The sequence below is a fragment of the Xiphophorus couchianus genome, chromosome 5 (assembly GCF_001444195.1).
Source record: "Xiphophorus couchianus chromosome 5, X_couchianus-1.0, whole genome shotgun sequence".
NCBI classification, from domain to species: domain Eukaryota; kingdom Metazoa; phylum Chordata; class Actinopteri; order Cyprinodontiformes; family Poeciliidae; genus Xiphophorus; species Xiphophorus couchianus.
Window position 1 is genome coordinate 12,668,424 of NC_040232.1, and position 22,337 is coordinate 12,690,760.

The following is a 22,337-nucleotide window of genomic DNA, read 5'->3' on the forward strand; positions in this document are numbered from 1 at the left end:
CACGCAGAACACAAGGCTGCAGGGACTGTTCTCCACATGCATGAGCAGATAACCAAAACAATGCTGGATAGCATTGTGCACTGTGTGCTTCTTAACCTGTTCAGTTTAGTACAATTCCTGAAACAGAGTAAATATGTGTGTTACATGAGCACTTAGTTTATCTGAGATAGGTTACTGTTTTCTAAATGAGGTAGAAGCTAGTAAGGTGGAAGCTAAGGGTCAAAAGCACATAATATGTTTCAACAACATTCTAAAACTACAGCGCCACATAGTGTCCTGGCATGACACCTATAGCACAGGTAAGGTGTCTATGCAATCTCATTTAAACATGGAACGATTCCCCAATCTACATCCAAAAATACCAGTAGCATCTGGGCAGCAGTCCTATGTAAGTGTAGCCTTGGTATTCAGCCTATTGAATGAACTCAGTGGTGGATTTTGATATTGTCCACAGCAGCGTTATAAAAGGGGTGTGTTTACAGATCATAACATACAATGTAAAAAAGACAGTTCTATATTGCTTTTATGCATTTGTAGCCCATAAGGAGACCGCGTTCTCTTACTGTTGCTGGGAAAATGGAGACTGTTTTGCCTGCCTTATCCATCACAAATGATATGCTCATTCCAAGTTTTATAAATGATGTCACTGCTATAACCACCTACTACTACAGCATGCATGGTTGTAGAGAATTGTGGGCAGTGCACAGAAACAAGTCAGGGAGGGGCACCGCTGTGCCAAGCTAAGCTTCATCCAGCCAGAACTTTTTCTGGGATCTCATTAGAAGCGCAGGACCAGCACGATGAATAATTTTAGCAGTTTTGAAAATGTAACTTTTCAAAACTGACACTGGAAGTTTTAATCCTCTTCTCTTTAGTATTTTAAAGTCTACAGAAATGTTTGTGTTCCTGCAGACTGTGACAGAATGTGACTGAAAAACTGCTTACTAAAGTATCCTTTTCCCCCCATCCTTTTCCTCCAAAACTTTGAGTTTGCATAATCTCTCTCTGTTCTTTTTCCTCTTTTTGCTCTCTCATTCTTTACTTGCACACACATGAGCGAGCAAAGCCGTCTCACACAGCCACACTAAAAAGACACACACATCCCCATATACAATGACAGCCCTATACTGTAATTAAACAATAAAACGAATCAGCAAATTACTCAGAGAACCTCCATGGGGCACTTTGTCTGGTCTTCACTGGCCTCTTGATCTGCCCTTGATGACACCGCTTATGAACCTTTAAGCGGCCCTCAGCTGTGCTCGGCCGCCTCTGATTGAGAAGTCATCACATTAAGTAAGGACTCTATTAGCTCAAATGGTGGCATGTAACCAGATAATCGGCTGTGGACAGCAAGTGTGGCTATGTGGGAGGTGAGATGCTAACGGATGGTGTGTGGGAGAGTAATGTTTTATGTTGGAGGAAGTGTGAGATCTCCATTAGAGACACGTTTAATTGATAAACAGGACAATAAAAAGCAGCAAATGGCCCAGTAGATGCCTTCTTACAGCACAGCCGGGAGTGTGTCACCACATATAATGAGCAGTAATGGCACTGACAATAAGCACATCTTAAAAAGATCCTGTAAAACAGTATTAGATAATATGATCATTGTAGAGGCATTAAAGACTAATAAAAACCCTCCCAATAAAGGGAAGAAAGAAGCAGCGCTTCCCTGAGGGATCCCGCAAATGTTTCTTCTCACAGTCTTCTTTCCTCTCACTCTAATCTCCCTCCTGTTCTCCCACACTCCGGACGGTATTATTTGACTCTCAGCGCGCTCCATGATAGGAATACTGACAACTAATTTGTCACAAGTGGCCACGTTTAATTCACATGCACAATAAGCTGAGACTAAGTGGGATACGTTACAAAAAAGGGGGTTTCCGAAAGAAGCGAGTAAGCAGTGCTGCGGCGTCTCTGCTTTTCTGCGTGCAAAAACAACAAAGAAGAGTTGGCCAATTAAAAAATAAATGAAAAAAAATGCACTTGAATAATTTGGCTTGCACACGCTGGGGTCTTATCAGATCAGCACAACAGATGCAGCGCTTTGGATAATATTCACTATTTTTTTTTTTTTTTAAATGCAATGATTTTAATGTGACTAAGTGAGCTCACCACAAAATCCAAATGAGCGCTCGATGTACGGAGAATCCCGAGGAGTTTCCCGTGTCTTTCTTCGCCTCAAGTTGAACACAGCGGTCGGATGCGGTCCCACGGTCCCGGCTGTGAGAGCTAGGAGGAGAAACAAGGTAAGACATCATCTGAGAGAAAGCACGGCACAGAGTAGGTAAACGAGGTCAGCCAGACTCTATTTAAAAAAATAATAATAATATCAATGTTAACACGTGTTTTTAGCTAAATGAACAGTTGATTTACCCCTTTAAAGGAGCAGGGACAGCCGCCGGAGAGTAATAGGAGAGCCGGAGGAAGGAGCGGGCAAAGGCAGCGGTTGTCAGATTTGACTCCAAACTAGTGCTGACGATGCGCGCAGAGATAAGCGACGGAGGAGAGAGAGAGAGAAAGAGGGAGATACAGCTAGAGAGAGAGAGGAAGTGAGAGATGCAGGAGCTACACTGAAGTAGAGGGGCAGAAGAGGGAGACGACCCGCTGATTTTAACGACCAACATTTTAAAAGTTGCACAAGTGGGTCAGAATGCGAACACAGGACATCGTACGAACCCCCCAAATGGCCGAACACAGTGTGACTCTGAATCTTCTTGCACTGACTTGTAAAACGAATAGTCTGCAGCTTAGAGTCAACTTCATATGAAAACGAAGCACTCAAAAGGCAGCAGGATATTCAGACCCGAACAGAAGAACATCACCTGTAAACTGTAACTTTGCATTTATTTGATAAGTGACAATAAGTTGACTTTGATCAAGGTTTTGCAAACACTCAAATAAAGTAAGTCTATTTAACTTTTAGGTGTATTGTTAAGTCACAATATTGACTTTAATCAAAATAAGTAAAACTTAAACTTATATTTTAAAGCACTTAATTTAAAAAGTTGAGAGCATTTTGAGGTCACTTTTTAAAATAATTTTGTTAATTTGAAGTGATATGAAACGGAATTATGTGATATTGGAGCCAGCAAGGTATTTCACAATCCATTCGACCACCAGCAGCAGGAAAGTGCGATGAGTGCTGAAAAGTTTGAGTTTTTTCAACGACTATCTAGTTTATCACTTTGTTTAAAGATGCTTAGGGCAAGAAAGTATACTTCAAAGCTTCGTCTATGCAATCAGTTCATCAAGAATGAGCCTACTTTGAAATGTACTCTGGAATTTTTAAAGCAGTACACCTCTGCTGGGCTTAGTATTTTTGGGTATATACATTTACAGTAAGAACTTAATACAGTGATTGCCCCTAAATGTCTTAAATATTTTATGTTTTTATTCAATATATGTGGGAAATCTGTAACGGAAATAAATGCACATTTGTCATGTAGATGGAGTAAGACTAATGCAGAGGAGACCAAGGCGACGAGTTGGTGGTGAGAATTTGATGAAGAAAGTAAATAAATAAAGAAGAAGAACTTGCAAACAGGTAGGTGACATTGATCAAGAGCAGGGAACAAACAGGAACAGGGTACATGGAGGAGTGGAGAAGTACAAGAGGTACCAGAGAAGTGAGTGAAAGAGAGGTGGTTAAATACTGGAAGAGTGAATGCTGATTGGCTAGCAAGTTACAGGTGTGAGAGGAGACAGCAGAAGACAAACTGAGGAAAGAGAGAATGGCACAAGGAGGCAAGGGACGGTAAATAAACAGGAGAACTATGAAAACTAATCCAGCTTTAACAAAGAATAACTAAAATGCCTAACTAGAATAACTAAGGAAGAACTGACCTAAAGTAAACAAAATATGATTTAATAAGAATAACTGAGGAAGACAGATAAACTAAACTACAAACCCAAATGATCAATCATCCTAACACCTTAAACCTGCAATCTTAATCCATTGCCCCTGACTAACCTTTCTTTGTGCTATCAGAAGCATCCCATCTTCATGATGCTTCTTTTAGCAGTGGCTTTTATTTTGCCACTCCTCCATAAAGGCCACATTTTTGGAGTGAATGATTCATACTTTTCATCTAGACATACATTTTTTTCATATGTGCTTTGGATCCCCGGAGATCCTTCACAATTACTATGGGCATCTTGGATGCTTTTCTGTCTGATGTCTACCTTATCTTACCTGTCAGTTTAGTGCGACATCCAAGTGATGGTAGGTGCAAACTGGTACCACGTGCCATCCATTTTCAAATGATATAGCGGTGTCCTGAAAGATGTTTAAAGCTTATGATATTCTTTCCTTTTTTAACTCGTCATTTTTAAAACTCATGCTGACCTGTCTGCTATATTCCTTGATCATCATGACATTTGTTCGGTAATGATTTCTAACAGACCACTGAGGCTTTTACAGAACAGCTGAATTCATTCAGAGATTAAAGTAAACCAACTGATTAGGGTTCATCTGAAGGCAGTTGGCTGCACATTTATTTAGTGGTCTCGTAATAAAAATGCTGGGTGGCGTTGCTTTCCAACCTCGGCAGACTTCTATGTAAACATCTTTTAAAACCTAGTGTCAATTTTCTTCCACTTAATTAACAATAAAAATAAACTATTTGGCTGTTGTTTAAGAACACTAGTACGAAATAGTCTTGTTTAGGGATGCAAAATGTTTGGACCAAATGGCAAAAACGTAATAGCCCCTAAACCTAAATACTGGTTGTAAAACTTTTCATAGCAACAATTGCCATCAAGCATTTCCAATGCAATACATTTTTTACATTTTTGTAGAGGATTTTTTACATTATTCTGCAGAGTCATTTTTATTCAGCCACATAGCCTGTTGAGGTCATACAACAAAATTCTAATCAGATTTTATCTTTGTGGCTTTGAATAGGCCACTGTAAAACTTCCATTTTGCTTTTTTTCCCATTCAAACACACACTAGCTGGTGTGCTTTGGACTATTGTCCTGCTGAGCTTCAGGTTACAAACTGATTGGTGGATAAAATGCTTCAGGGTTTTCTAGTAGACAGTCGAATTTATGGTTTAGTTCATTCTAACAAGCTGTACTGGTCTAAAACAGAAAAGCAACTTGAGACCAACACACTTCATCCACCACACCAATGGAAAGTAGGTATAACATTCCTTTTCTGAAATGCTACAAATGCTGTCCCAGATGTAAGGGATGCACATTTTCCAAAAAATGCAATTTCTGTCTCCTTAGAACCCCCGTTACCTTCTCAGCCCTTTCCCAGAGAGAAGCAGAGGAGGTGACCCCCAGTAGCCACAATGCAGAAGCCCCAGGGGGCTGAAGCAATAAGCCCATAGCCCAACTCACTATGATCCAGTCATGGACACAAAGTCCTGAGCTCTGAGGGTACACCACCCCACAGCAGAGGCCGACAGAGCCAGGGCGCCCGGAGTCTGACAGGGTAAGCCGATACATACCCGAGCACCCAGACACAGAGAACCATCAACGCTCAGCTGGGCACAGGCACCAGCCAAGGAAGGGGATTGTGATGGGGTAAGTAGGTCCCATATCTGGTAGGGGGCCCAGGATGATCCACAAACTCTGGGAAGGTTCACCAATGCTACATCTTTTCTCCATCTGTGGACATTGACTCTCAATGTGATTTGCTGGAGCCTCCGAGTCTTAGAAGTGTATTTATAAGACACGGACGGATTGATGTCAACAACTTTGTTTAAAATGTTTTTTAATTACTTTTGATCTGGGAATCATGTTTTGCATTTTAGAATATTTTAGTGCTTTTCATTTAGTCAGACAGGTTTCATTTAAGTGATTTCTTGTTTGTACAGGTCTTGCAGTCATACCATCTGGGAGTGGCGAGTGAAATTATAATCAGCTTTACAAAACCTTTGGTTAAGCATGGTTAATTCAAAATAAGCAATTACATACATTTATACAAACGGATCGGTTCATTTGGCCAACTTTTCTCCCTTTAAAAGATGTATTTTGTGTAGAGAGTTTGCCTGGAAGCCTCTAAATACTCTTTTATTAACTTCAGTCTCCTTTTTAATTGTGATGGCTGCTATTCACAAGGCAAAAGTGACAGATGTGGGGGAATGGAAAAGTGTTGTAGGATGTGCAGGAGATAAGATTAGAAGGACACAATAGGTAAAAAAAAATAGCAGAAACCCACCACTCCTTTTCTGCCTGAGATGGGAGGAGGAAGAGGAGAATCATTCCAAGTGCTGAATCTTTTCTTTTCATATCACATTCCTGAGTCACCACTTCATCTGTCCACCTACCCCCAGTTCTCTTCTCCCGTGTGTCTCTCTGTGCCGCTACCTCTCATTCGTCTTTCCGTGCTTGCTTTTTCTCTCTCCCATTCTCTCACAAGGAACACTGCTTGTTTGTCCATGCACCCAAATGTCGGCAACATCCTGCTCTCTATTTACAGAGCATGTGGGATGAAATGTGCGTGTGTGTGTGTCAGATTTGCACTTGTGCAACTTTGTGCATCTCCCTATGTTTGTGGATTGGCTTTGTTTCTAAGTGTCTTTTTGTGATCTGTGCATTGAAATATTGATCCGTGTTTCTAATTTTGGGCCTTTCAAAAATCTATTGTTAAACATGTGAAACTGGTTGAAGTAAAGGAGAAAACAGTAGCAGTATGTCAGCTAGTCATTCTGATAATAAATCAATCAGGTCATTTTCATTTCACCTTGAAAGGACAGAAGGGAGGAATCAGATAGGAGGGCAGAAGAGCATATTATAAAGCTTTTACCCCCTGATTTAAAGAGCAGAGCCTACTTTTTTCCTCATGAAAGCTGCGTAGGCTCCAGAGCCGTTTATTTAAGACACTCTGGGAATGAAGCCTTGAGTAGATTTAGGTCTAAACCTGGATTTAGAGGTGATGAATCTTATTACTACACAGCCTCTGTCATATCTGTATCCATCTGCCAGTCTTAGTTCTCTTTCATGAATCACCCTTTTGCAGCTAAGCTTGCCAGAGGAAGAGGGAGCAGAATAAACAACCACATGGAATCATTTTTTGACAAAATTACAGTCTATGCTCAAACAAGTGGCAGCCAGGAATAGTGATTGGTCGACAAAGTGAATGTAGCCATCAGAAAAATACTATGTAAGCAACGGTGCATAGCTACAACCTGAAGAAATGGAAAAAAAAAAATCTAAAAGCAAGGAACAAGAAAGTAAGTCTAGCCTTAACTAAGTCTGTATAGAACAAACTATTAATTTGAATTTGGCTGCATTAGCAAGCCCGTTTTCTAGTTTTACACTGTAAAAACCTTTTGGGTAAAAACAACCCAATTTGGTTTTCCAAACTGAGCAGAGAATCAGATATGGGCCATCTAATGCCTGATTTGATTTAGCACAACAGGTTTGGCTTAGATCTATATTGCAGGCATGGAACCACAAGCCCTTCACTCAGAAGGTCAGATTATGCTGGTTAAAAAAATTGAGGTGTTCAGATAATTTTAACACTGCACACAGTGTAAAAAGCTTGCAGAATCAAACTAAATGACTTTGTGAAAGTTAAAAAGACATTTTTTAATGATAATTTGAGTTTTACTTATTTATTTTAAACTACATATATCACATTATATCTCTTTTGTAATGTAATATGCAAGGTATCAACAGTTTGGTCTCCCTACTTATAAACACCCCTGAAAAGATGACTTTATTGGAAAGATTTTTTGGGATAAAAAAAAATGCTGGGATTAATTAAAAATACCTCAACAAAATAATGATTCATATTATTAAGCTATTGTCATGGTATGTAGTGGTTGTTGGTGGACCCAAATGCAGAGAGGTAGCAGCAGCTTGTAAATTAGGAATATTTAATAAGAATAATGAACTTACAAAAATCACAAGGATCCCGGGCAGAACACAAACCATAAAGCCAATGGAAAAAAAAAACCAGAAAGGAGACATGAGGATATAACAGCAGGAACCAGAAAGGAGAGTGACCAGGAGAGGAGCTTAAATACCGTGAGGGTGAATGCTGGAGCAAAAACCTGGGCTGATGAGCTGAGGAGTTGCAGGTGTGAGGAGAGAGAGGAAGAGAGAGAGAAAATGGCAAGGAAGAGTACACAATAGACAAGGAAATAAATCTAACACTAAATAAGAACAAGAGCTAAGGAATATAATTCTTAGCTGCTTTACTCAAGAAATAAAGATATCTAGAAACATTAGGAAGGACTAAGCTAAAACAGAAACAAGACTGATCTAATCAAAGAAAGAGTTTAAGGAACACAGAATAATCAAACCTCAAAAATAACTTAAAACAACACCAGGGCATAGCAGCTATTTGTTTAAGAAGAATGAAAACTATTTCAATATATTGAGCTTAGAATTTTATTTCATTTATTTATTTATTTCAAAAAGGTTTTTAAAAACAAAGAAAACCAGTAGAAAAGAAAACATCTGCAAACTCAACCAAGTACAAAGCAGTTAGCTTATCACTACTTTTCTGTTTGAAAAGGAGTAGCAAGACATGAACACTTGTTTAATTCTACCTCTTATGTCAATTTAATGAAATATACCAGTTAGAAATGTATAGTATGTTATAGTATTTATTTGCCTGTTCAATAATTGCATGTAGTTACTGTATATATATATATATATATATATATATATATATATATATATATAGCTATTATTGATTTATGTAGATACTATTTCATGATCCTTATGTATTTATTTAATTCTAAGCATTCTGAACAACTGCACTGAGCATTGTTAGCTTCCATACATGGTGTCTACATTATCTATGCTTCTACAAGGAACCCCAAAAGAAATTGCAGAAATTGTTCAGTTTCTAAAACCAGATTAATTGTTATTTTCTACTGGGACAGATGTCAGAGCAGAGATTATGTATAATGGAAAACCTTTTGACCCACATGTTTTGTTATTAAGCTTGATTTTATGAGTCCATATACATCTAAAAGGTGTTTGCCCCAGGTGAAGCAGGTCTCCTGGGGCAGAATTACACTATCCCCTTACATGGGCATGATTCTACTGTAATATGTGTATACTTAGTAGTAGTCAGCAGAAAACAAAAAACTAACAGTACAGACTGTATTAACCAGAAAGCTTAATGTTGCACTTTATGGATATAGAGCATCTGCTTCATTTCAACATTTAATTTATAAACTTCTCTGGAACCATGAACTCTCAATGTAAAGGTAAAGGTATTTTTTTTAATGGTCATGGTATCAATTTCCTTTGGAGTAGTATTCAGTGGAAAATTATTAACACAGCACAGAGACAGACTCCTCCTCCCTGTGTCTTAATTATTCATCCCCCCGGGCTGTCATCATTAAGGCAAGCCAGACACTGGGACATATTTGGCATTATATTTTTAATGCAACAATAACCGGCTCAGCAAAAAACCACCACAGATTATTCACAGTGTGTCTTGGCACAGCTCCACATGCTGTGACACATTATTATACACCCCCTCTCCACCACCCTTCCTCTCTCTACGCCTATCCTCTCCCCACACCCTTTTCTTCTTAATAAAGCCACATTTATTTCTCAATCTACCTTTTCCCCTCACAGATACTTGACTTCTTTCCCTGCTCCCAGGAATCAGAATGAAACAATGTTGTGTTGTCATACATGTTCCATCGATTTGCTCACGGGATCCGTATTTGTGCGCTATGTAAGTAGGGCTGACGGTGAGTTGTGTGCGTGCAAGTTGTTTGTGTGTGCCTTTCTGTGTGCAGCAGGAAATTCATAATCTAGGCCATATCGACCACCCAGGGGTTTGAAAGCTCAAGGGGTACCGAAGCAACATGGTTTAAATAAGGAAAAAAAAAAACATTTCAAACACCATAAAAGGGGAGGAAAAAAAACACAACACGTGCACACACGTACTGAAAGACAGACACCCCGTACCATCCGAGACACTCTTAATTCCTGTTATGTTCAAAGAGTAACATCAAACATCCAAATCATACACATATCTAAGCCAACTTCATCTTCCTTAATAAACATCCATACTTTATTTAAAAGATCCTCCTCCAGCTTGTAACAGTGGCCAGCCACTTTCCTGCAGATCAGGCCCTCTATTATTGACAGCTTCTGAGAAATGAGCTGCTGGACTATTGATTCAGTCACAGTATAATAGATATCAACGGGATCAGCTGGGCACTTAAACTCAAACTCTGACCTCATCAGTGCTTTAAGTGGAAAGATTTAGCTGCATGTTTTAAATCAATTTTAAAATAAAGTACAGCTTCTTAAAAACCTCTGTTTTTAGGGGTGGTGGGTCATGGAAAATTATCATACTCTGCACCTTACTGAAATGTGACAAGAAGAGAGACAGCCATGAGAAATATTTTTTTCAGTTTGCCAATATACATAAAGGACACAGGAAACATGTAGAAAGGGGTTACGGTCAAATGAGACGGTTCTGAACTTCATTCTTATTGCGTTTTGGCTGAAAACCAATTCCACTCCACATTACAGTGAACACACAACCCCTAATATGAAATACAGTTGAAATCAGATATTTACATAAACTGAAAAAATATATATTTCTTATCTCACTGTCTTAAGTTAAACCAGAGTAAACTTTTCTTGCTTTAGCTTAGTTTGTATGAAAAAACTACATGTAATTGCATGTAATTGCTTTTTTGAGCATTATATAATTGATTTTATCCAATCACTGTTATACATGGGATTAGTTTGGCCCTTTGAAATGAAGCTTAACAAAAATTTCAAAATAAAAGCCTTGACCATTTTTACATCATGTAACTGCTCTTTTTGGCTTTATGTGACTTTTTTATCCAAAGCACTGTTACACAATGGAATACTGCGGGCATTTAATATGAAGCTTACTGCAAATTTCACCGCAGGCGGTGCAATAATATTATTCTGCATTATCTTTTTCTCTCAGGTTAGGGAACTGCCTTGCACAGCAAGGCAGTTCATTAGCATTAGCATTTTAGCTTTAATAAGCTATTAGCTATTTATTTGAATTCTTAGCAATGTTTAGTATACTGCATTGAGTAAGTCAATTATAGAAAACATCCTAGCGATGTCCCACATGCTACTGATAGAAATCACGCTAACATTAGCATTTTTGCTGATTTTAGCTGATATACTTACTTTATCGTACTGACTGGTGCAAGTCCATGTTAGTAAACATTCTTGTCATTCTCCTCATATGATTGCAACTTTCTTTAGCATTGATGCTAATTTCTAGCATCAGAACGCTGGGTCCAAATTGACGGGCACACTTTGGCAGGCCCCGGTTAAATTTCTTCAGGAATTTTCTAGTTTGCATTGTTATGTCCCTTTCAAAGGGCAGTAAGTAATAATTCCTTCTGTCCATTTTTTATCACCCTATAATCCTGTTCATGGTCACAGGGAGCTGTCCCGTATCCTGGCAGTAACAGGGCAAAAGGCAGAGAATATCCTGGGCAGTTTTCCTTTTGTCAACCTAACTAATCCTGTTTGCTTAACCTCCTTTCATGTGAAACAAGAGGGTAAACAATGGACATGTTGCAATTACTTTCAAGGGTTAGCACAAAGGAAATCCTGACATACCAACCAGTCACAATCACCCAGTGAAGTTAAAGTCAGTGTATACCCTAACATGCATGCATCAAAACAAATGGAGCATTTGGAGAAAATCCAGGCAACTGACAAATTTGCACAGAATGGCCTGCTCTTTTTTCTTACTGTTCACTATGCTAACACATCATAGTGCTGCTAGATTTTATTGTAATTCCATGCAATAATGTCTTCTTGGATCAAATTATCATATCATATTATGAATCAAAAATGAAAAAACTGAAGCAGTTAAAATACCTCTTTGTCTCTTTCACATAACTGTCACATAACATTAAATTACTGCAAACAGCTGAACATAGTTTTATGTTAGAGGCAAGTATAAAATTAAACTGGAATTTTATCGAAATGTATTCAAAAGCAGTTTAAAATAAAGTGCGTTTGTAACTATTTCAAAAGGATAGTTGTACAGTTTTAAAAGAAAAAAGATTTTTTTTTATATAAGAATACAAAACTACATTATGGAAATTGATTTTACTCAAATACAAAACTGCATAATCACAACAATTATGGAATTCACAATTGTATACAAGATGTAATAATACTCAGACTACCATCCTCAAAGTGTTCAATGACCTCCACATAAAATCAGACTATGGAAGAACCAGTTTTTGTTCTTTTGGACCTCAGCACAGCATTTGACACTGTTGACCGTGACATATTATTAAAGGGACTGGACAGCTGGGTTGGACTCTGCTACAGTATGAGACTGATTTGAGTCTTACCTAAAGAACAGGAACTTCTTTGTGCCAATCGGCAACTTATTTTCAGAGTGGACAGAAGTCAAGCGCGAGGTACCCCAAGGTTCCATCCTGGGATTCCTCCTATTTGACATCAATATGGTCCCGCCGGGTTAGGTCATAACAAGTAATAAGATTGGCTACCATAACTATGCAGATGATACACAGCTCTACATTATAATGTCAACAATAATGTCATCTTGTGTGCACACAAGATGTGTGCACACAGCTTCAGTTATTACAGCTAGGAACTAGTGATTGGATCCAAAATGTAGCTATAGTGATGGACTCAGACCTGAACCTTCAAAGACATATAAAGACAATCAAAAAGTTGGCCTTCTGTTACCTGAAGAACATTTCTAGGATTAAACAACTAATGTCCCAGGAAGAGAGAAACTCATCTGTGTGTTCATCTTTAGTTGCATTGGTTACCACAACAGTGTCTTTACAGGTTTAACTAAAATGTCAATCATACAGCTGCAACTGACTCAGAATACTGCTGCTTGCATTCCCACTGAACTAGGAAAGTAGAGCACATCACTCCAGCTCTAAAGTCCTTACACTGACTCCCTGCAGCTCAGAGAATAGACTTCAAAATACATTTGTAGTCTATAAATCACTGAAAGGCACCAAAATACATTATTGTTGTTGTATCAACCTTCCAGACCACTCTGGTGTTCTGGCTCAAGTCTACTGTGCTTCCCCAGAACCAGAAATAAAACATTTTTGTTTTAGAGGAGGACCGTGGAGAAGCACTGTCCTCCTCTGATCTGGAACAAACTTCCAGAAAACTGCAATACAGATGAAACAATGGGTTCCTTCAAATCAAGTTTAAGTCCCCACCTGTTTAGAGTTTACTTTGATTAAACATAACTGGAACATTGATCAATATATTTTATGTATATTTGCGTGATGATTTTGATCAGGCCATATGACAAAATGTAAAGTTTATTGCTTGTTTCATAATTGTTTACTGTCTTATGTTTTCATAGTGTAAAGCACTTTGAACTGCCTTTTTGCTGAAATGTACTAGACTTGAACTTGACTTAACTGTTGATATTAATGGTGAACAGAATTGGCCTGCATGCAAAACCTGGGGAACAACCTTGCAAATAAAGATAAAACATGACTGGACATTTTCCAATTCAACACATTGCAATCTAGGGGAGTGGTAGCATTTGAACCACAAACAACTATTTTTGTCCAGATAACAGCAAATGCAGAAGGCTGGGGTTTTTTTGTACAGAGCAAACAAAGTCTTGTGTGCTGATTGAAAGTATGTTTTAGCCTGTGAGCGTATGTGAGGGAGGGACCACAAACCTTCCAGCCAGTGGGAAACTGCTCCAGTGCTGCAGCTTCCATAAATCTATGTTGCTGAGGTATGCTCAGGACATGAACCACATTACAGAGCAAGCCCACAGTGCAAATGTTTAACTCTACCAGTCACAGAACCAGATTTATCTGACTGACTGATTTGCCATTTCATGGCCAGTCTAGCTGGAAACAAACTGATTTCAGTCATCAGCTGATCGATCTATGCTCCTGAAGTGGCTACACCAAATATTGATCTGATTCTGTGCAGTGCAGAAAGTATACGATTAAGCACAATGAACTCAGCTATAGCATACTTATGCTGAAATACGTTTGCTGTACAAATACTTTGGAAGATAAAAGAAAGTATGCAAAAATTGTAAGACTTAAGAAGACTTACATATTTGAAGGTGTTTACATCCAGCACTATCCATGTTCCTGGGCATCGCTGATAAATACTCCCAGGACAAGGACTCTAAGAAAGTCCACACTCACTGCTAGAAAACAGCGCCAAATAATGGCATTGTGGGATCACCAAGTCTCCTATGTCTTTAACCCTTAAATATTACTTGCTTGGGAAATATGTTAGGAAAAAGGCTTTCCTTTTCTGGCACATTAAAAGGAAACACATGCTTTTGGTCAGATGAGCCTAGATATATCACTTCTTGCTCCTCATACTCACTACTATGCATGGTGTAGGATCTGTGAAGATGGGGGCTTGTTTCTCTTTGAAAAGTTCTGCTAACCATGACAGAGTGAAGGGGCCCTCTTGGACTTTAAAAGTAGCATTTTTTTTTTTATTGTGTGACCTCTGCAAGAGAACTGAAAATGGGTCATCACTGGGTCTTCTAACAGGATAATGATTCAAACCATATGGACAAATTCACACAGAAATGGTTTGCCAGACACAGTCAGCATTCTTAATGGCAATCTGTTCTCAGAGCTATGCAATCCTACTGAACTGAGGAGAAGAGAGCATTAAGAGTACCCAGAATTTGGGAGAATCTATTGAATTTTTTGTAATGGTCAAAGATTTATTTTTCTCTATTGACAAGAGAGAAGGGACAAAAAGTTTGGCATTGATCATTTTGATAAAGCAACTATTTTTTATGTCTCCAAATTCATACATTTTCTCAAATTAAACATTGTATTTCTTAAATAAATAAAAAAATATTATTCCAGAGTGTCTGTGTCAGTAGGGCAATGACATTCAGTTTGATAAGGGTACTAAAATTTGTATGTGATAACTGTCAAAATGAAGGGAAATATCACACTTCCTAAAAAATTATCCTAAATGCGTCACGTAGTATGAGAACAAAATTGGTCCCACGATGTGTCCTTGAGATACACCAGACAAATAGGAGCCATCAGAGAATCTCCCACGAGTACAGAGAAATACTTTTCAGACAAATAAGACTTAAACCATAACAGAATTGTGTCTTTTAGACCAAAACATGTTCAGGTCTTAAGAAAAGAATCTTGTGACTACCTGTGTCAAAGACTGCAGCTGGAATGGTGCATGGTGTTTTATACAAATATAAAAAAAAATGATTTTAGAATTAATGTTTGCTGTAAAATCAAACGTTTGATTTTCTGCTAGGATAATTTAACTACTGAGCCCATCTAAATGATCAACTAAACTTGAACAGCTTTGTGTGGGCTCAGGTCTAATCACATTTGTTTAGCAACTCGGTTTGCCTGAGTTCCTCCAAACGTGTAGAGATCTTCACCACCTGTCTGCTTGATGATGTATTATTAGGCCAATTAAACTTTGGTAAAGAGGAGGACATCCTCTGCATCCAAACACCCAGAGACACAAATAATAAGACCACTTCTACAGGCTTAACAGATGCCAGTTGCCCACACAAACATTGTTTATCAAAAATATTTCATCTTTAGTCATTTTTGCTGTTTAGAAGCCAAGCCTTGACTTGGAGATGAGTAAAAACACAGTCACTGCAAGTGAATTTATTACCAGTGCATTCACTGTTTCAATGCTTTATGGCCCCAACACCCCACAGTGCTTGCACATCCATGTCTTAAATCAAATGGTGACTAACAGTTGTCCCAGGACTGCATTGCAGGAAAACAGCATGTGAAACTGTAGCCTCTTTCATGAATGCAACCATGATTTCAAATCCTATGGTTTTGCAAAGAAACATAAAAATGACTGATATTAAAAACAGAGATATAAAGACTGCAACACAGTTCAGTAACCTATTAAATATCAGGCCTACTCTCCACAACATTGACGTCTCATTAAGTCAATATTGTTTTCACTTAAAGAAGAAACTCTATATCAAGGTACATTTTGAGTGAATGATGTTTTATTCAGATAACTTATCCTCTATCTGCAGTGAATATAATTATGTTGTAAAACACAATGAGACTCAGTGAAACTCAGAAAGGTTGCCAATTAAGGAAAGCCAGTTTTCACATCAGAATTTTGAGTATTGAATTTATGTTCAACCTTGAAAATTAAAGGTCCAAAATCTGAAAAGTTTTCTTCATTGCTTTTGCAGGAAAAGATCTACTTTCTGTAGGGCTCAGCGATACAGCTTAAAAATGTATCACAATATAAGAATTTCATAGCAGTCCATATCTACCTGCCAAACTGGTGACTTGGCCTTTCCTGTTTTAACCACAATTTCATCTCAGGCTGTAGTAACATCCAATTGTTGATCACGACTTGTGTGATGCAAAAAGTGTTTCCATTGCACTTTTGTGAAATACACTAATTTCAAAATTAGTGTAAAAATGTTTTTATCAAAGAACTTTGAGTCGTATGTATTTTCTCCTTTCACTTCACATTGTTGTTTTTTAATTTTAAGCAGCAGTGAGGCATGGTGGCAAAACTTGAAACTGCTGCTGTGCAAGTTACTCAACAGGTTGTTCCAATTTAATCAAAGAGTAAGTGAGTTGGTTGATATCACACGCTACGCTTAGCTGGTGAGGAGAGCTTGAGTGGCCAAACCCTTTCATCTGACTACATCTTTCAGAATGCAGTGCAGCTCTGGATCTGAGTTCTGAGAGGGTTTTTATTCAAAACTACAGCAAATATGTGGAAGAAGATCCTCAGCCAGATGAGCCCAAATCAAGATTTTTGACCTGCATGCAATGATTCAACCTAATAACTAATGAGGAAGCATGATGGTGAAAGCATGATGCTTTAGGATGCTTCCACAGGTACAGGAAAGCTGGTCAGACTTAGTGGTGAGATGGGAGCAGGGACAATCTTGAACCAGGAACAAGTTCACAGAGGACTGTAGCCTCTGTGTATGGTGCCTGATCTACCACTGACCCATGTAGCTCCCTGTCACTTTCTGTTTTAGCTAAGCCTTTACAACAATAGACTGCACACAACTGGCATGTACGTTTCTAATATTGAGTTGCAGCATGCATATGGTTCTTACCAGCTTTCGGTGAATTACAAAAATGTAAAATTTAAAGCATACTCCTAAAGTATAAACAGCCCAAGATTAAAGCTCAAGAAAAAGTTCTCACAAAATGAATCATTCTTTTTCTACAAAGCAAAAGCACCCAGATCAAGAAGAAGAAAGCAAGTTGCAAGATAGAAAGGAGATGAGTGCCTTGGTGCTCCCTCTGTGGCATAAAATGTTGTGCATTTAGTCTCTAAGGAGCCTTAAGGTCCCTGTTTCCATGTTAATTGATATCTCCATTAATGAGATAAGCACGCTCTGGGATGCAAGAAGTTACTGGAAGGTGTAGTTAAAAAAAGAAATCGATGAAGAGAGTGGAAGGATTGAGGAATAAAAAGATGGGTCAGGGAAAAGACCCAGGAACTCCAAAGTATGGAGTTTACTCCATACTTTGTATAATGAGACAGAAAATCTGACCATTTGTATCAGAAAACATCCAAAAGCGGATGTAATTGAAGAACGCCATGGAGTAAAAACATTGCACTTAAGAGATGGTTCTCTCACATAGTTTGAGATGAGTCACAGTTCACAGAGATGTTAATTACACCAGTGATGGAATGAAAACTCAGAGAACGGGAGCAGCTGTCTGCACAATTTACATATCATACAGCCTACATAGCAAGGAAAAGAGGGAGAACTGCGTGAAAGATAGAAAGAAAAGAAAGGTAGAAGGGGATGGCAGAATATATGACAGGAACTGGGTTTTGTGAGGGGGGAAGCCAAAATAACACACTAAAAATATTCAAAAGGAGAAGTTAAAGCTAAAGCATCACTGAACTACTTAGAGCTTCAGTTGAAGAAATACAGATTTTATGGAAGATCAACAGAAAATAGAAGGCCATATTCTTTTTTTCTCTCATTGAAGATGATTGTTTACGGTCATATAGTTTTGTTGTAATCACTAAAAAATTGCTAACTGCTTCCAACAAATTATTACCACAAAGGAGAAGCTATTAGCAACTAGCTTCTAACTGGCCACCTCTTAGAGCACAACAGATAACAACTAATTCTGGTAGCACACAGTAACATGACATTTTTGCTTCCTTCCTCCAATGTGAGCCATGAATGAGAAATTGCTCTGCAGCATAGTGGCCATAACTATGTGTGTTTCATATTTACACCAAAGACCCATATAAAGTAGTGTGTCCCTGAAATGGAAGAAAAATTGTAAATAATTTGCAAAAAAAATCAAATAAATAAATATCGGAGAAGTGTAGCACACACTTGCAACAACTTGCCAGCTTGCGCTAACAACTAACTTTCTTGAATAGGGGCCAAAAGGAAAGCAACTTTCAAAGTAAAGCCATGCAAAGGACACAGCAAACCTGGGAAAGTGCTGTGGTCTGATAAGATCAAAACTGAAAACTTCATGCAAATCTGTGTGCATGAATATAAAGCTGAACACTACACCCCTCTGTGAAACATGGTGGTGGCAGCATCATGTTGTGGGGATACTTTTCTTTAACAGTGAATGTAGGAAGCTTTAGTGGGAGCTGAAATTTTTTGTTTGTGCAATGATGTGTCAAAAAGGTGCATAAATATTTCTGAGTGGAACTGTACGCATAAAACAAAATAAGAAACCACATTTTTTTACATAAGTAAAATCTAGCACATAAAACACTTCAGAAATATATTTTGGTACTCTTCAGAAAGTTTTTTTTTTTTTTTTAAATATTCTCTCTGTCTACAAGGTATTGTGATCTTCATGTTTCACAAAATCACAAAAATTATGTGCATGTCTTTGGGATCCCCACAAATACCAACAAAATAAAAAAAATAAGCTCAAATTATAGATTATCTTCTTAATTTGTTACAGAACAGGGAGATCTGTCCAATTTTGAGGAAGAGCTGTGAATCTGTGACTGGAGCTGTAATTTACCGCCTGGAACAATTTTAATTGAGGGAATTTCCTAATGAGAATTGAAACACCCTGTCCAGGAAGCTAATCGTCTGCTTCCATGTAACCGACTAGGTCACCGCTTTTCAGCCCTGTTATTTACTAGACGTGAGAGGAAGGCAAATGAGACAGTTGTGTCAATCACAAAGACTTCGTTCATGACAAGCAGGTGGCCGTGGTGATTGTGGTGGAGGGGAGTGAGCGTTGGTCTCCAGCGAACAGGCTCTCTCAGTCTTAGTCATCAGAAACTGCTCTCAGCTGAGCTGGAGAGACAGAGGAAGATAAGGCTCAGCATTAAGAGATAAGTGGCTTTAAAACTCCACAGATATTTTATTTATGCAACAAAAAATGAACACTTTCAAATATGCATGACTCCACGGAGAATACATTACTGGCCACATTTATTCATGCTCGTGGAGAAGACGGTTAAAAAACGTTCAGCGAAATTATTCCTGTATTCCAACCACATGATCTGCAACTGAAAATTCAGAAAAATGCTACATTTAAATTTAGTAAATTTAATCAAAGGCAAAAAGAAATTTATGCAACAAAATCACTAGCGATCTAATTATTGGTTCCCCTAGCATTCTGTTTAACAGAAATTTAAATTATCGTAAGCATTTTAAAATTTTTGTTTATTATACAACTTGATCAGAAATTGAAGACACTGTACTTATTCAACCATGACTTTGTCTTTTTGGGATAGAAATTGTTCCACATTAACTTGTTGTTGTGCAACATTGTTGGATGAGGATCTATATTTATCCTGCCTTTATGTACAGTGACCAGGATGGTAAGAGAGGCAAAGACAATCTAACAGTAAGGGAAGTGCAGTGAAGACTGGCATGTTAGACTCAATAAGTCTCCATAGTAACCAAAAATATTAGTTACATACCAAGCCAATTGTTTGGAGGGAGCAACAGGAAAAAGATTTTCTGTTCTGTGTTAACAAACATTTTATGAACTCCATTAGAGCCTTATTTGGCCATGTGTGCTTTGGCCAGATGATGCAGAGACTGAGCTTTACAGCAACTAACACTCCGGATTAGTTTGGTTTGAAGCAAAAGATGTATTTGGAAAAGCCACTCATGCCCACTGTTTAGTCCAGAGCAGAATTTGTATTAAAGTGGGCCTGATTCTCCTCCAAAGACACTGGGAACCTTGTTAGATAACTTGGAAACTACCAACATAAAAATCCTGTACACACTATCGGTAAACTGAGTCATCACAATTATCAAGATAATTATCCATAATATTTGGCCAAATCATCACAGAAATGGTTGACCAGTCACAAAATGAGCCTTATTCAATGGTCCTTCTAGTTCCTGGACCTAAATCCAGGTCCAAGAACTAGACCTGGATGTAAAACATATGCTTTATGTTTTAAAAATAAATGTATTTAATTTATTTACTTTAAGTCTTGAGCTTGAATTGTACCAAACTACAAGAAAAGCTGTGTGTAATCTTTCAAGCCAGTCCTAGGGTTGCACATTTTTCTTCTGTCATTTGTTTTAAAGTTAAGGTAATTTAAAACAAATGACAGATGCCATTAACCTACGTTACTTCCACATAGGTGGTTTGAGAATTATTACTTTTATCTTTTGAGTTTGGAGAAAATGTGTAGGTTATATGGGCTTGTGTTGTTCTGTTTCACTGCATGGATTTTCTACAGAGAATTACTTGAATCATTTTTCGAGTCTTATTTATTTTTTATTACTTTCATCGAGGATTTAAGCATTTTAATCACTTTGTGTTAATTCTTAGAACAAATAACCCAAATAAAAACATATTCACAAAACAAGACACCCCTATTTATAAATCAGATTTTGAAATGTGTTTTGTGCCTAACTTTTAAAACATTTACACAGCATTTCATTTTTGTATGTAAAGATTACAGCTCTAAGGTAAAGTTTGTGCAAAGAAAGGTGAGCCGAGTCTGAGAGAGAAAACTTTAGATTGGTAGCAGAGCACTGGCTAACATTTACTTGCACTTATTTGTTTGGTGTAATAGATGAAGTAAACCTTTCGGGACTTTGAAGAAGACAACTTTTTTGTTTTATGCTTCACTGATTGCGTTGATAGAGACTAGTTTTCCAACCATTCTGAGACAAAGAGCAAAACGCTGCATTACAAATGCTGAGGCAAAGTCTCATAAGATTAATGTCCCCATAAGCCTGTGAATGAAGGATCATAATTTGAGGAGTGAAATTAATCAGTGTAACACGGGTAATTGAAATAATGAAAGTGATGAAACTACTGTTAATCATTCCAGTACCCTCAATGCCAGAGCGGACAACTTTAAAAGCAACTGAAAGACCAAACCATCAGCTAATTTTCTAATAAGAGAATTATGAAAATAACACGAGCAGGGCTGTCTAGAGATATTACAGTTTACAATTAAATGTTGCTCTTAGCAATTCATAGCCCTTTGTGGCTGTATACAAATATTTTAAAGCAACATTATGGCATCTCTGTAAAGGTTAAGACATAAATTTGATATATTCAACCCTAGGGGATGTGACACTCATCTGATTCTCAACTTGAAGCTCTAAACTTTGAATTGAATGAACCAGACTTGAAGCTTATAGAGCCAATTCTTAAGTAAGTTAATAAAAAACAAAACAAAATAAAAAACAAACAATGAGCTAACCGGCTTGGTTCCTCACAGCCAGACAGCCATATTTATATCAATTGCAAAAACTGCCAGAGTAAGTTGTAATAAATACTTGTTATTTGAAAAAAAATTTAAATACATACAATAAACAAACACATTTATCCATAAGCTAATTATTTAAAAATTACAATACTTCATAAAGTATTTACAAAACTACCATCATTTAAATGTATTATTTGTTAGAAGCATATATGATTATTTCAGGATCTGTTGAATTATTTCACTGTGATGCAGCATGACGGTAAATCTGACATAAACAATGCAGTTGGTTGGTGGTTAATCTGCTGGGCTGGCGGACCAATCAGAAGTTAGGGTGTATTTGACAAAGCAAGAAACAGCTTAAATTATTTCCTGTAGCATCAGAAATATAAGTGATTAATTAAATATGTAAATAATTTCATATGGTTTCCCACACATAATTAATTCAAGTTGAAATGACACACTTTATTCAGTTAACTACATGCTTAATAAATTATTGACAGATTTATATAAATGTTGAGCCATTTTATTCAGTTAATGTATTTATCACAGTTTTTCTAATCACTCTATTAAACAGAATTATTCATTTGACATTATTTATTCATTAGATTGCGGCACTTTGCCCATCAATACTTCAATACTTCATACTCAAATCATTTAAATTGTGTCTTTGAACATATAGTGATGAAACCAGATGTGTACACAAACTATAACTA

At 37.5% G+C, this 22,337-nt stretch overlaps 1 protein-coding gene across 21 annotated transcripts in view; it reads right to left on the minus strand.

Moving 5' to 3' along the window:
• Positions 1 to 22,337, minus strand: part of ptprdb (protein tyrosine phosphatase receptor type Db) — a 253,880-nt gene that overhangs the window by 201,440 nt on the left and 30,103 nt on the right. For 19 of the 21 annotated variants that reach the window (XM_028016167.1, XM_028016162.1, XM_028016165.1 and 16 more), the window contains exon 1: positions 2,119 to 2,225. The gene's annotated coding sequence lies outside the window, so the exon portion shown is untranslated. Of the gene's footprint in view, positions 1 to 2,118; positions 2,236 to 22,337 lie in introns of those variants that run through there. The other 2 variants (XM_028016147.1, XM_028016148.1) reach the window with 2 other exon arrangements.